The sequence below is a fragment of the Pinus tabuliformis genome, chromosome 9 (genome assembly GCF_031772625.1).
Source record: "Pinus tabuliformis cultivar Carrire ecotype Pingquan chromosome 9, CPIR1, whole genome shotgun sequence".
NCBI classification, from domain to species: domain Eukaryota; kingdom Viridiplantae; phylum Streptophyta; class Pinopsida; order Pinales; family Pinaceae; genus Pinus; species Pinus tabuliformis.
The window spans coordinates 259,401,370-259,416,951 of NC_142307.1; the positions used below are offsets into that span (position 1 = coordinate 259,401,370).

The 15,582-nt window shown below is 39.9% G+C and overlaps 1 pseudogene across 1 annotated transcript; it reads left to right on the plus strand.

Annotated features, from left to right (window-relative positions):
- The first annotated feature begins 11,607 nt into the window (after positions 1-11,607).
- On the plus strand, positions 11,608-12,991 carry LOC149148167 (2-methylene-furan-3-one reductase-like; annotated as a pseudogene). Its single transcript, XR_016262551.1, has 3 exons — positions 11,608-11,960; positions 12,148-12,631; positions 12,709-12,991. The product of XR_016262551.1 is annotated as a 2-methylene-furan-3-one reductase-like (transcript).
- The last annotated feature ends 2,591 nt before the right edge of the window (positions 12,992-15,582 follow it).

The window sequence follows — 15,582 nt, forward strand, 5'->3', positions numbered from 1 at the left end:
TTCACATCAATGAGATTACTTGGATTGCAGTTAGTTGGAGTGACATGGATTTGTCTCCTAATTGAATTAGTAAATTCGAGTTTGTAGGCTATAAGTAGAATTGTGCATGAGTTGATTGCTAAAATTTAGCAATCTAGTGGAGCTATTGTTAGTTAACTTAGTTATTCGAACTCTAGTCATGAGTAGAGTTAGTAGGAGTTCAGTTGAGTAGTTATAACAATTGCTAACTCATTGATCTCTCAGTTAACTGATGAATTTACTAAAAATAGACCCAATCATGCATGGAATTCAAATTGACTAATTGAGTGGAGGAAAAAGGCATCAATATATTTAAGCAAGCAAAGTGGGCTTGATTGTGGAGAAAACTCCATGAGCCAGAGGCAATTTGGGATGAGTGACCTCCTGGGAAGTCCTAGTTACCGAGTGCTGCCTCGGAAGTGACGATTGACGCTATGTTATTCATTTCACTAGTTTCAATCCCACTTCTTCACCCCTATGAGCATCACCTGATGCAATGAGTGCTAAGTGAACTATTCAAAAATCGTGAGAAATTAGTCAGTTACAACTACCTCTCATGGAAATGGTCGTATGTGAATGACTTACTCAATGCAGTTGAATCCCAAAAATATAATACAATGCACTCCGTAAACCCCCTAATACTTAAATTGAAAAAGGGTGAAGGGATCTCTACTTGAATGGTTCATGAGGCACAATATTTGCTAAGGTTTTGCAAATGGGGTAGCAAGCTAAGTGGGCTTGATTGTGAGGACACAAACATGGGATTGGATTCATGCATCTTTTGTGGCTTCGGATGCAACATGGAACTAGGAAATATGTTTATAAGAAAATTCATTGGTGTTAGTAAAAAACGTCATAATTAAATTTGGGAGGGCACTGCACGTAAGCAATTTGAAACAAGTACGGGGAAGGAGCTGATGGGCTTGAGTGCATTGTTTTAGGCCTGCGATATAACCGAGTATATGTGACCCTAATGTCTCAACATAAGGAAAACTTATAATGATTTAACTTTGATATGTAATATATGAGTATCCATCAATATTTTCCAGAAAATGTTATTAGGTTTCTTTTTATAATGCATTGATTTTAGTGCATTGTTGCGTCGGATATTGGATACATTCGAAGTAGAATATTGAAATCAGTTCACGTGTTTTTAATGAGACTATTTCTAATGTTGGAATTGAAAAACAAAGAAGGGTAGTGTGACAATAGGTTATCGAAATTGCATAAATAAATGAAATAACATAGAAGACAATAACATAAAGTGTCGGGAGAGGATCAATCATGACGTATGATTCGAATAGAGGGGAGGAGGAAGAAGAAAACAAAGTAAAATAAAAAGAGTTAACAACAAATAGAATGATATCGAATTATGAAGGATTTAATGGAAAAGGAAAAGATTGATCTCATTGCTATATTATCTATATTTATAAAAAAATGGTGCTAGGTGAAGAGGAATTTCAAAAAATAGTACTGTATGAAGAATAAGTTTTATTGTATCAAAATTTTGTGTAAGGATTGATTAGCTAGATCATATTCAAATGTTTCATTCACATGAAAAGTCTTATTTTGGCATTCATATAATGAATGTTGATAAAGGTCATTGCTAAAAAGGAGAATATATTATCATGATTTTCAAGTCCTTTACTATGCATTCAATGATGTTAATTTTTGTAGCTTAGGAGGTACCCCCACACCCTAGGGTACATGGTTGGGAGAAGGTTGACCCACATGGGCTTTGTGAGCAAGTGTACTCAAGCAACGAGTTTTGTACCCAAAGTTGTAGGTGCGAAACCAAGTGGTGTTTTGGATGGTTTGAGCATTGAGAGGTGTGGGGCACCCTTGAGGGGCTATGGGGCACCAAAGGCATCAGTGAGGTGGCATTGAGTTGATGAAAATAATTTTATGTCTCATGATTATTGAGTTTTAACAATTACTTAAGGTTCAATTGGAGTGATGTAATGACCCTTGGTGGCTAAGGGAAGGCCATCATGAAATCTATAAAAAGGAGTTAAGGAAAGCTCATTCACTCACCATCCAAGTGTATCTCATCGAAGGAGAAAGACATTTGAGGCAGTTGCAGACCTATAGGAGCAAATCCAAGTTTAAGAAAGGGATGTGTTTTCACATCATTTTTGTTTTGGATTGGGCAAACTTATGGTAGTATTGACTGAGTTGGAGAGGCAAACTTTGATCATGTGTTGAGGAGTAATTTCTCTATGAATAGGTCAAGTTTTATCTTTATCTATTGCGAGAAAGCAGAGATTTAATTGGGAGCATAACTGAGGTCGGTTCACCTAGGAGCAATTGTGATAATAGGGTCGAGTTACAACGCAAGTGATCATGTCTTGTAGGGGAGGATTTGTGCAGATTTTTGAGGTCTATTAGGCCGAGTTGGAGCAGCCATGTAGCTGATATAGGAAGCCCTAGATAGGGTCGAAAACCTTAAAATATATTGTGCACAGGGCTGAGTATTTGAGGGCAAATGATTACATACTAGAGTTATATTGTAAGTCTTTTGATGTTGACAAGTTGATAGGGATTGGTAGCTCTGTTTTGGACATTATTAAAGCAACCTTTGTATAGTGACTTGGAGTGTTATTATTGGATGTTTGGAAAGCCCTAAGTACAATATGCAAGAGGTCTATTTGTCAATGTGTGTGGATAGTCTTGTGGATCCCTAAGGATTGACATTTGGAGGAGCCAAAGAGAAATCAACTAGGTTGGTTATTGAACCCTAGTTCTATGATTTATAGTGGGTTGAAGCCTCTAAGCCCTAGTTCTAGCCTTCTTTGGAGCAATAGAGACACGGGGGCTTGACTCAATGAACCTATGACATAGCACGTGCATTCATGGCATACTAAGAAATACCCTTAATTTGACTACATATTGGAAAATATCTTTAAAAATCACTTTATTTAAGCCTCTACTAATACAAACACACTACACCTTCCCAATTAAATGAATTCCCCACTTTCACTAGATATTGTAGACCTATCCATTTTTTCATTAACATTTTTTATACCCCTTTATACTTTTCATTAACTTTGAGCTCCATTTTTTTTTACATAGCATATAAAAACCCTTTACCCCCTATTATATGCTCAATATATTATGTCATTTTTTCCTCAATATATATCCCCTAATATGAATGCATGTTGTATGGTATTTCTCCCCCAGTGAAGCCCCCATGACGAGAGAGGTAGAAGTGGGCATTGGTGAATAACCTAAGAGTTGACACTCTTGGTGGAGCAGGAGAGTAGCTAGTGGGCAGACTTGTGTGGGTAAAATTTCAGTCACTCTTGGAGTAACAAGACGATTGATAGTGGTAGATAGTTGAGTTGGAGATGCAATTAGTAGGAATTTTGTGATCAGTAGAAGGGAAGGGGAAGGCAAAGTACCTGTAGGAAATTTTCAAGGTACTTGGATTGAAAGGATTGTGGATGTGCACCATCAACGAGTAGGTAAAGTGTACTAATCATAGTCGTTGATATGAAGCCCTAGTTTGTTTTGTATCAATGCTAATTGTAAGGGACATGATCCTTGGTATGGGAGCCCTAAGATTCTTGTATTAAATTGTGTAATATAACAAGTGTTGGGTTAAAATTTGTCCTATGTACTATGTTGTAACACATATTGTGTGTTGATAAGTTAGATGTTTATCTATATATATATATATATATATATAAGAATTGAAGAGAAAAGAAAAAATAGAAAATATAAGAAAATCCTAAAATACAGCGTGCTAGTTAAAATGCCGCTTTTTCAATAATAAATCATGTTTGATTAAAGCTTAAACGTGATTAAACAAAACAAAAAAGTTTATTTTGTGAATAAGACAAATGATAAGATTCTTTGTCGTTTTTGTTAAATATAATAAAGTTTTACGTATGCGATTTGCGACACGAAGGAGATCAACGACTCTCATGCCACTCCACACCCCAAAAACCATCCGAAATTTAATCAACTAGGGGGGGGGTGTGAAAAGTGGTCAGACCTCATACTGCCTCCACCATGTGCCCCTATTGCATTCACTCCGCACCCCCTCGCTCCAATACTACAAATTGCCTCCTATCCCCTTCAAAATCCATTTTCTCCCATCCATAAAACCATTACACTGCTTCTGCCAGATTTTAATAAAAATCTCATTTCCTCCAACTATCAGCTCCCCATTCACCAACCATATTCTTGTTACACATTAATTCTCCTACATCCATTTAAACGGATAAACCATTTAACCTACATAAAACATTTTTATGTTTCGTTGAAGTTATTTGTTGCTTGTATTTTCTCTTCTCCACCAAGTCATAAACTGAACCATTTGATACCAGTTACCAGGCTAAACAACTGCCAAAGTGACCAGTGGAATTCAAGAGACCATTCCAGCTATCAGTCAACAAGGGAATCATTTTTCTCCAGGTAATTATAGTTGTTTCTCAGTCCTTTTTCTTTTAGTCATGGCTTCAAAGAAGAAATCAAAAACTTCAGAAAAACCCATGCTTCCTCCCACTATTGACTTAGACCATCAACCATTAGTTGACCAGCTCTATAAAGTTTCTAAAACCAATTGTGAGTTCAATCTTTATGAACTCCACAACTGGTTAAAATAGAAATTTTTAGACCTACGTGATCCGGATTTAAGCAGGAACATAATAGATTACAGAGATAACCATAAATACAGAGATGCGATAACCATAAAAACAGAGATGCAGAGGAAATAATACTTCATTTCATTAATGGAGAATACTGAAATATACTTACAAATAGAAATAACCCAGCTAGGGCGATGGTAGCTTATCTCTGAGAAGAGATGTGTCGGCTACATGCCTCTGAACTGTTTCGAACTGTGTTACAATGAGGCTCGAGGGCCTATTTATTGTTGAGAAACAATGGAAAACCCTTCACATTCCAAAACCTAACCCTAGAAGATGAAACGCCAAATTGTGGGTCCTGTTTTGGGGTGAGTTGGACAGCCAACTTCCCAGAGTCGCGAATTGGTCGTATTATCTCCGTTTGACGCACATGATAGCCCGTTGGAAAGATCTCTCTGAGGACTACGACGGAAAAGATGACTTTTATCAAAAAAATTGTTGGCGGTGGATTTCCCAAAAAATGTCGTTTAGGGCTTCAAAACGGCTCCGGAAGTTTAGGACCCGAAAAACTGCTAAAAACAATAAACTGTGTTATAATTAAGGAAACTGAAAAAACTGAAAGAGACAGTTGTGGGGGTCCAAATGGGATAGGTGGGTGGCCACCAACATCCACCTGGATCATTCCTCCCCCCTTAGGAAGCAATGGTCCCCATTGCATTGAGTTCCTCCTTGAGATGAGGAAGCTTCTGCTGAGCTGGGTCTCTAGTGAGCTGTTCTGCAATCTCTGATGTGTCCAGAAATGGTGGGGAGCATGGTCGGCGATGGTCCACATTGAACACTTGGTGCAAGCGAAGTAATGGAGGAATGCTGTGCTTCAAAGCATTGTTTCCCGTAGCCTTGTTACTGGTGTAAGGACCATGTCGAAGTGGTCTGAGTTTCTAATGGGTGCTGGTAAGGCGCTCCCTCTATAAATGTAACCAAACTTTGTCGCCCACCTGAAACTTGTGTGGTACCCCTCCGGGTAAGGAGAAGTTGTTCCTGTGTTCTGTCATGACTGTATCCCTCTGTTGCTGCTGCTGTGTGGAGGAACCCTTCGCGGGGGTCATGGATGTAGCAATGATCTTCCCCTTACTCTGGGAGCGAACCAGACAGAAAATAAATTTCCTAGTCTGTGAGATGAGCTTGTTGCTTTTCTTAGCAATGATCAAAGAGGTGGCGGTAGGTGGGGCTACCTCCGGTATCCTGTATAATGAATTATCCAAAGAAATGATGACAGCGCGAGGCCTTGACTCATACACAGCATGTCGCCTCCACAAGTATGGCTGGCCTAATAGTACATCACAAACATCTAGAGGTGTAACATCACACAATACCTCGTCTGTGAAGGGCTTGATGCTGTAGGGAAGGCGGCACTACTGACGAACTTTGAGATCTCGTCCTTCGTGAAGCCAACCGATATTGTACGGCTGTGGGTGTGGTGTAGTTGGTAGGCCCAACCGCTTCACGACCTTTGCTGAAATGAGGTTATTTTGGCTGCCACTATCGACAATGAATTGCAGCGGTGAACCCTTCACCCACATCTGTGAGTGGAAAAGACGTTCCCCCTCCTCTGGATCTTCGGGCTCATTTTTCTGGATCTTGGCAGTAGCAACAGTGGCGCTGGGATCCGCATCAATGATCTGCTTCCCTTTGTCATTCCCCTTGTCGGGTTCTCACTCAGAGTCTGAACATGCATCTGATTTGGAAACCTTCAACTCGGCCACCAGCGACTGCTTGGTCCGACACTCACTTGTGTTATGAGTGGGACTCTTGTGGAACTCACACCACTTTCCTGTGTCCTTCTTCGGCTTCGTGGTGTTGTTCTTTTCTTGCGGCTTCGACGGGTTGTCTTGGGTCACCCCGCCTTGGCTTTGTCCTTTGGGCTTTGGATTTGCAGATCCAAGGTCTCGCTTCTTTTGTTTGAACTTTTGCTTGATTTTGACAGCGTATCGGTATGCTGTGCCGAGTGAGGAGATGTTCAAGAACTCCATCTCTTCCTGGATGTATCTGTGTAGGCAGCCACAGTATTTGAGTACCAGATGCAGCTCAGAATCTTTGATACCCAATTGTGTACGAAGGGTATGAAAAATGTTTGTGAACTCCGACACATCTTGGTCTCGTCCCTGCCGCAGTGTGGTCCATTTGATGTATTTGTCCTCATAGCTTTTGACAGGGTAGTACTGCTCCTTGATGGCATCCCGGAAGTCATTCCAAGTGGGTGCGGCTGAAAACAGTGAGCCTGTACTTTCATCCTTCTGTTCGCAGTATGTTTCCCACCAGTCCTTGACGTGGGGGGCTGCTTTGAGAAGAGCGAAAACAATCTTTTCCCGACTTGAAAATTCATGAACAGAAAAATACCCATCTAGCAGATTTAACCATTTATCTACGGCATCTGCGTCTATTTGACCCTCGAAGATGGGGATTTCAAAATTAACTTGTACCTTAAACGGTGTGGCGTTTCCAGAGTAGCTGTTGGAAGCCGATGCGTCGCCTCTAGGTCGCCGCTGAAGGATCTGCGCAAAGCTATCCATCATCGCGTTCCTTTGCCACTCGAGGGCTTCTTCGAGCAAGATTCTGATAGGATCTCTTGCCCCCTCGTGTTTCTTCTCATCCGCCATGGGAGGTCGTCGAGATTCACGAGGCTAGTCTTGCAAAGGTTCGACCAATTCGAGCCCTAACTCCTTATATCCAGACCTCGTTGGGGACATGCAAAGAAAAACAGAGAAAAAGCAGACCGCTCTGATACCACTGATCCAGATTTAAGAAAGAACGCAATAGATTATAGAGATAACCATAAATACAGAGATGCGATAACCATAAAAACAGAGATGCAGTGGAAATAATACTTCATTTCATTAATGGAGAATACTGAAATATGCTTACAAATAGAAATAACCCAGCTAGGGCGATGGTAGCTTATCTCTGAGAAGAGATGTGTCGGCTACATGCCTCTGAACTGTTTCGAACTGTGTTACAATGAGGCTCGAGGGCCTATTTATTGTTGAGAAACAATGGAAAACCCTTCACATTCAAAAACCTAACCCTAGAAGATGAAATGCCAAATTGTGGGCCCCGTTTTGGGGTGAGTTGGACAGCCAACTTCCCGGGGTCGCGAATTGGTTGTATTATCTCCGTTTGACGCGCATGATAGCCCGTTGGAAAGATGTCTTCGAGGACTACGACGGAAAATATGATTTTTATCAAAAAAATCGCTGGCGGTGGATTTCCCAAAAAACATCGTTTAGGGCTTCAAAACGGCTCCGGAAGTTTAGGACCCGAAAAACTACTAAAAATAGTAAACTGTGCTATAATTAAGGAAACTGAAAAACTGAAAGAGACAGTTGTGGGGGTCCAAATGGGATAGGTGGGTGGCCACCAACATCCACTTGTATCACTAAGTGATGAATTAAACCTGTGGCACTCATATTACCTCAATTCGTCATTCCACAAACCCATCTTTTCCGTGATTTTATTTCATGGTGTCATGTTAGGTATGTTCCCAATCAAAGAGCAGTGGTTTCCCAAAACAATGAATCTCTTTTTACAATTACTGTTGAATCAATTAATCAAATGTTACAGATTCAAAACCCTGAACCCTTACATCCATTTTCTCTAGAATCCCTCATGGATATCTATAAAAATATTGACTTTCCCCAAAGAGCCAAGATTTTTGAAACCTTTCTACCAAAAAATGTTCAATTGCCTAAAACCAACCCACCATATCAATCATCTATGTTTCCAGAAATGACCAAGCAGATAATATCCATTGTCTCATGTCTGTTAGGTTATTATTACGATTAGTCGTTTGATGACGTCCTTATAGGTTTCTTGCCAGTATTCTCAGTTAATGAAAGGCCATCTTTTATCTTTAATTACAGTGAATTATTAGCAAAATCAATTCATGATCAGTTCATGAAATTCTCTATAAAAGGAGTGTTCAAATATGCTTTTGTATTAGTATATTTGTTCCTATTTGATCAGTCGGAGAGGTTTTCTTTTCCCTTATAGAAGATGGACAGCTAAGGAAATCCATAATCAATAATCCATTAGACTTCCTTGGTAAGGAAGAACACCATTGAATTCACATTCAATGACTTTGTGGATCAATTTTTATATGTTGTTTCTTGCTTATTAAACAATGATGTAGAACCAAGGATTGGGCCAGAGATCAGAAAAATCCTACATCTCAGTGAACAAACTAGAACAAGAGATTGGTATTTATACCAAAATTATACAGAGATTAGGATCTATGGATGTGAACTACCTCCATATAGATTACCTAAGTTTGTCCCTATTCGAAATTTTGCATTGGAATATATCAGACAGATGATCAACATGGATCAGCTTCATTTTGTAGCAACAAAGAAGAAGGCTCAATTTAAAATCAAAACTCAATAACAACCTTTTATTTGTAATGCTAGATCAGTAGGGAAGGAAGCAGAAACTCTTTTGAAACATATGAATTTCAAAATTAGTTTCATCTGATCCTATGATCCTCTAGGATTGATTTCAAAATGAAGGGTAGAGGAAAAAACAACCCCATATGATCACACTCCTAGGCATGAGATAGAACACAATATCAATCAGGATGAATGGTAGAAGAATACACTTCAGGAGGCAGAATAGCAGGTTATATCATCTACAACATCACATACTCTTGTACAATCAAAAAAGAAGGACAAAAGGCCAAGGGACAATACCTCCCTTATGGTGACAGAAATTTCAACCAAAGAATTCAAAATATACACTAAGAGGCAGAAGACAAATGATAAAAGTGAAACACAGTAAGAAGATACTACACAGTAGCACCCAATTCTCATTACAGGCCCATTTGTGCCATCATCTCCTAGGATAGAAGGAATGACTATAGGATCTCCTATGCCTTTAGCCAATCCAGATGTATCATCATCTCAGACAGGAGAATTGCAGCAGAATCAGAAAGAACATAGCATATTTACAGTTTACAAGGAAATCAAGTAGAGGAATGAAGCTTTGAAAGCTTCCACTTATTTACAGTTCTGGAAGAAAACATAAACTTCACAACACAAGCTACTTTTTGTGTTCGACATTGAGAAGGGAAATATGAAAAACCCTTCCCTTCTCAGTGCAGATGATTACACTAAATCATTGTTTTGATTTTATGAAAATTTAATTCATCTTATTAACTAGATTGATTTACATAAACAATCTCGTAAGATGATATATTATTCTCTCACAAGTTCAAATATGACAGTATCTAAGCTTCAAACATCATTAGAAAATATTCAGTCTTAGTTGAAGATAGAAAAAAATATCTTCCTTAGCTAAAGATAAATGTATCAAATCTTTAGAGGATTTAGAGGTAAAGCTGGGATATGATCCCACCAATGTCAATGCAGCAGAAGAGGTAATCATGAGCAAGAATGCAAACGTAGCTTCTTTGAGAAACAACTTAAGCTTCCTTCTACAAAATAGCCATAGCCTAAAGAAACGGGACAACTAGAAAAGGAGAAGGAGAACATGTTCAAAATCATAATGGAATGGAATGCACAGATAGAAAAAATGGAAACTAAGATTGAAAAGTTTTTAAGGAAAAAGAAAAACATGGAACCTAAGAGAAAATGTTTCTCTTTTAGTAGCTCCAGTGACAATAATGCCAATTAGAGTTACAAGAACAATAACATCTACATCAACAACCATTTCAGCAGTGGAAACTCAATCAAATGATTCAACGACAGACCTTGCAAAAGAAATGGAAGATTTATCAATTAAGGGGCAGAAAATTTAGAAGTTAAGAACTCATCTTAATAATTTACAAGAGAAAAAACTGAATATTGATAATGTATATTTAGTTGAGTTAAGGAACATACATAAGCTTACATAGATAATTGAATTCTCAGAAAACCAATTTGTCATAGCTGACACCATTACACAAGCTAAGGAGAGTATCTGGATAGAAATAAATGAGGCCATCACTGATATATGGCCTTCAATTGAGATCATCTTTGAGCAAGATGAACTAGTGCAGAGAGCCAATGAAGTAATAGGAGATGTGAAGAAGGAATTGGGTTTAAAACCAGGAAAAGAAAATACATTGATAAGGGTTTTGAATTCCAAAACCAAAGATGAACTGGAAGAATATAACATAGAGGATAGAACAAAGACTATTTTGGAAGTGAGAAGGATTCTCACTAAGAAAAATTTGATGTTGCAACTGGAAAAAAAGTTCCATAACCTTGAATCAAGTATCCAAAGGTTTCATAAAAAAAACTTTGCATTACATCAAAAAAGATTGCCTGTATTAAAGGGAATTGGAGATACATTGAATGATCTAGAACACTATCAAAGGAAATTATATTCAATTACCATGATAAATCTAGATTTTCAAATATTAAAGGTACAATCATAGGTAAATCTTTTATGGAAGGCCTCAATTATGATTTATTCATCAAGCATGAGATAAATAATTTATTTTTGGTTAAACCAACTTTCCAAAAATACATTGAGGTAGATGAAACATTCAGAAAATTGGTCAAATATACAATTCCAAATGAAGAAAGGTGGTAAGTTACTGGGGTAAATGAGTCAGCAGTCATAAGTAGTTATCAGCAGCAGAGTAGCAGATTAATCAACACACATCAGCGCCATAAATGTTTGAAAGTAGTTACATCAACTTCAACAGTTTTATTTCCTTTGTTTTTGCACTATTTTTGTAAAAAATAGTTTTAGATATTTAAGTCTAGATATTTTGGGAAATTTTTCTATAAATATTCCCAAAATCATATTCTATAAAGCCTTTTTTTTCATCTAGATGCAATGCATTCGATACAGTTGAATGTGAAATGCTCCATCGCTAATGATATATGTTGCACTCATTATTGAAAAATGGTGAATAACTACCATTGGTTAGGTGCCATTCCAACCAACGTCATTATGACAGGTGAAGGATTTTTTTGAGTTTGCAATTCAAGGTGGGTTTTGATCTGTACTCGGTCTAGAAATGATCTAGGTGTTTCTCCCAGACCTTGAATCTACTGGAGTCCCACAACGCAGCTTTCTTGTGCTCACCTTCGCCACAATACTCTGGAAGTTCGACTAACGATTTAATTTAAAAAAGAAGAGTGTTGCAGGCAGAAAGAAGATATGAGTGAACTCCAGAAGGCGTGGTTCTACAACGAATATGGATCCGTGGATGTGTTGCAATTCGGTGAAGTCCCTGTGCCAAAGCCGGGGCCGAGCCAGGTTTTAATTAAAATCTGAGCGGCTACTCTCAATCCCGTCGACTTTAAGAGGCGGCAGGGCTTATTCAGAAGGGCAGATTCTGACTTTCCGGTATTGACATGGTTCCATTCCTCCTGTGTTTTTAGCAGTAGTAAGATTTATCTTCATCGGGATCTAATAATTTCCCCAATTTGCAATTCATGTTAGAATTTCTGAATTTAACATTTTAAATCTGGAAATCCTACTGTTTATGTATTTTTTATCATGGTTTTTTGAATAATTGGTCTGTGTTACGTAGACTGTGCCGGGATGCGATGCGGCAGGAGTGGTGGTCGAAGTTGGCGATGGTGTTACCAAGTTCAAGAATGGCGATGACGTCTACAGCGACATCCAGGATTTCGGAGCGGGCAGGCCCAAACAGTGGGGAACCCTCGCCCAGTACACCGTGGTGGAGGAGTACCTGGTGACACCGAAGCCCAAAAATTTATCGTTCGAGGACGCGGCGAGCCTGCCGCTTGCGCTCCTGACTGCGCAGCAGGCGTTCGATATAGCCAAATTTGAGGAGGGGAAGAGCGTGTTCATTGTGGGAGGAGCGGGCGGAGTGGGCAGTCTGGCCATTCAGCTGGCGAGGCATGTCTATGGAGCTTCCAGGATCGTTTCCACGTCTAGTACTGTGAAGCTCGAGTTCGTGAAAAGCCTGGGGGCGGATGTGGTCTTCGATTATACGAAGCAGAGCTACGATCAGATCTCCGAGAAATTTGATTTCGTTTTTGACACCATAGGTCAGTCACTCACTCCCCTTGCTTTGCTTGACTTCACCTGTCACGTGACCTAATCTATGTTTTTATCTAATTTGCAGGGGATTCAGCAAAGTCTCAGGTGGTGGCCAAAGAGGAAGCCAAAGTTCTGGACATAGCTTCATTTCAGCCTCATGGCAGGGTTGAATTTTTTGGGGTTTCACCCCACGCTAAAAACCTGGAGAAGCTGCAGTCGTACATAGAGAGTGAGAAGCTGAAGCCCGTGATCGATCCCAAGAGCCCGTACTCTTTCAGTGACGTGAAAGAGGCTTTCAAGCATCAGGAAAGTGGATGAGCAAGAGGAAAGATCGTCATTTCTCCCATCGAATAAGATGAGTTATGTAGGCGACGCTGTGCATTTGTGTTCGTGATATGAATGTTTGGATGTTCAGGAGTAGTACGAGGATGTGTCGTTTCCAAATAATTGTGCCTCTCTATAAAATAAAATAATGTATGTTTAAGAAATACAGGGGTGATAGAGTTTATTGTACATTTTTTTTTTCTCGATTAAGACTAATTCTATTATGCAGTAAAATATTGTACAAGTGGATACATTCTAGAGATTCAAGATACCGGCAACCGGAAATGATAGGACTATCAACCTCGGTTCTGGGGAATGAGATGAACAAGCAAGGAGCTACAACTAGTCACTGTAATCTTAAAGAAGCATAGAATGCTACCCGGAAAGAGTAGAGGCTTCAACACGAAGCTTTTTCCCTTTCCTTTTTTTAACTTCAACCCAGCCATTTTGGGGTGGATGGGCGATTACAACTTGAAGATTGGGGTCCTCCATAGGGGAGCCCTCCTTTTCTGAGTCCGAGGAGGAGGAAAAATGGACACGTTTCTGAGCAATGGCTGAATCAGAGGAAGGCGCCAGGCCATCGGTGGAAGGGGCCACAAAAGGAGGGGCCTGATTCAAATCTTCATCGCTATCTTCATCTTCAGAGCTGGAGGAATCAGACTCTACTACTGGAGGAGGAGAGCAGGAATCCCATCGTTTGGACTTGGGCTTGGAGTCGTTGGCCTTGTTCTTTTTTGCCGGACGAGATGGGAAAGTATTCTACAAATGCCCAGATTGGTGGCAATGGCAGCACCGAAAAGCAGTGTTCTCGTAATCCAGTGTCTGGGTCCAGACAAAGTCATTTATCTTGAGATTGATTTGTTCTGGAAGACCTTTGCTCAGGTCTAACTCCTCACATAATCTTGCATATGAGTAGAGACCTTTGGACTCCCGCCAAAAATCTCCTCTGATGAAGCTGCCCAAGGTGTCTCATATAGCTCTGAAGACACGAGTAATCCATAGGTGGGCAGGAAAATTTGGAAGCCGAATCCATACCGGTGTCTTGGTAATGACTGTCGTGGCTGGATCAAAATCTGGGAACCAGGGAGTCAAGAATAGCCCTGCCGTTCCCAAGAACCAAGGGCCCTCTGCTAAGGCCTTTTCATAGTGCTTATTGTTATCAAATAGAACAATGAAATAACCTTTCGAACAAAAAAAGATCTTACAGTGATGTGTCCAGTTTGCATGGATCCATGCATAGAGGTCCTAAAGATCACGGCCACAATCCATTAAATCTGCAAATGATGGCTCTTTCTGCAAATTCTTGAAGCTGGGAAGCCAGATCATCATGCATGAGTTCAACAAAGGGAACTTCTTCAATTTTGTCAACCAAGAAGGCCTTAGATTTAAGGGCTTCCGGGGGTTTGGGGTTCTCGGAGTGAACTACGTCCTTATATGAGAAAGGCCGAGGAGAGGAAGATTGTCCCGCTGCTCCTCCTCTCAAAAGAAGGGTTACCACCACCGAGCTGTTCCTGGAAATGCTGTAAGCAGAGAGGGAAAGAGGGTTTTCAAGTTGTTTACCTTGAAAGAGAAGTCGCAGAAGGCTGGATGGGATCCCCAATCTGCGCTCTAGATTCAGTTTGAGATCCTGTACCAAATCTGAAGGGCGAACCCATTGCATGATGGTTCTGCCTGAAGGCGAAGAAATTTGGATCTGAAAGGAGTCAGATAAGGGCTTTGACCCCATGCAGATCTCTAGATCTGGCCAGAGCACGGGTTTTTCTGCCTTCTGGATGACTAGATCTGGCAGATCTTTGTCAGATTTGAAGCTGAGAATACGTTTCGGAGAGCAAGTGGTTGCCTCAGATCCATACCAAGACCATGCGGATGATGCATTTTCCTGCTCTTTCTTGCTGGATTCCAAGAACGGCCTGAAAGGAAGCAAAGCCAGAGCCATAGCTTTGAGATCTTTCAGCCCCTGCTGCTGAGGGTGCAGCGTTCGAATCCACCGGGGGATGCGCGTCCAAGCAAGCGCAGCAGAGGCCCTGTCCTCTGTGGCGAGAGCGAAATAGGTCTTCCCTTTTACGCTGCGCAGGACCCTGGCGGTGTCAGCGTAAGCACGGGCTGCCCTCCTGGTTGGATCGAATGTGCCGGGCCACACTCGCAATTTCCTCCATGGGTCTCTGATCTTCACTGCGTATCTCCGCCACTATTAAGACACTATATGTTTGATAAATACATAGGTGAGGTGATGGCGTTTATGGTAGTGTTATCACATTCCTTGTGATGGAGTTTATGGCAGTGTTATCATAACACATTCCTTGTGATGGAGTTTATGGTAGTGTTATCACATTCCTTGTGATAAGTAAGGACTTTAAATTTTCTGGATATCTTAAAAAAATCGATAAATTCTAGAAATATGTTCTTTCCTTTTATTTATTTTTATTATAAAAAAATATAATATGCTACATTTTCAATTTCAATTTACATGTGGTTGACTTTGATGTATTCCATTTAGTATATTGTTTTATATATCAAACAAGGTTTAATTCTATCTTTTTTATCTTACAATTTATTGAATTTAGAAGTTCATTCTATAGTCTTGAATGAGGGGATGTGTAAGTTTGTCTATTCCTTTTTAAAATAAAAATAAAAA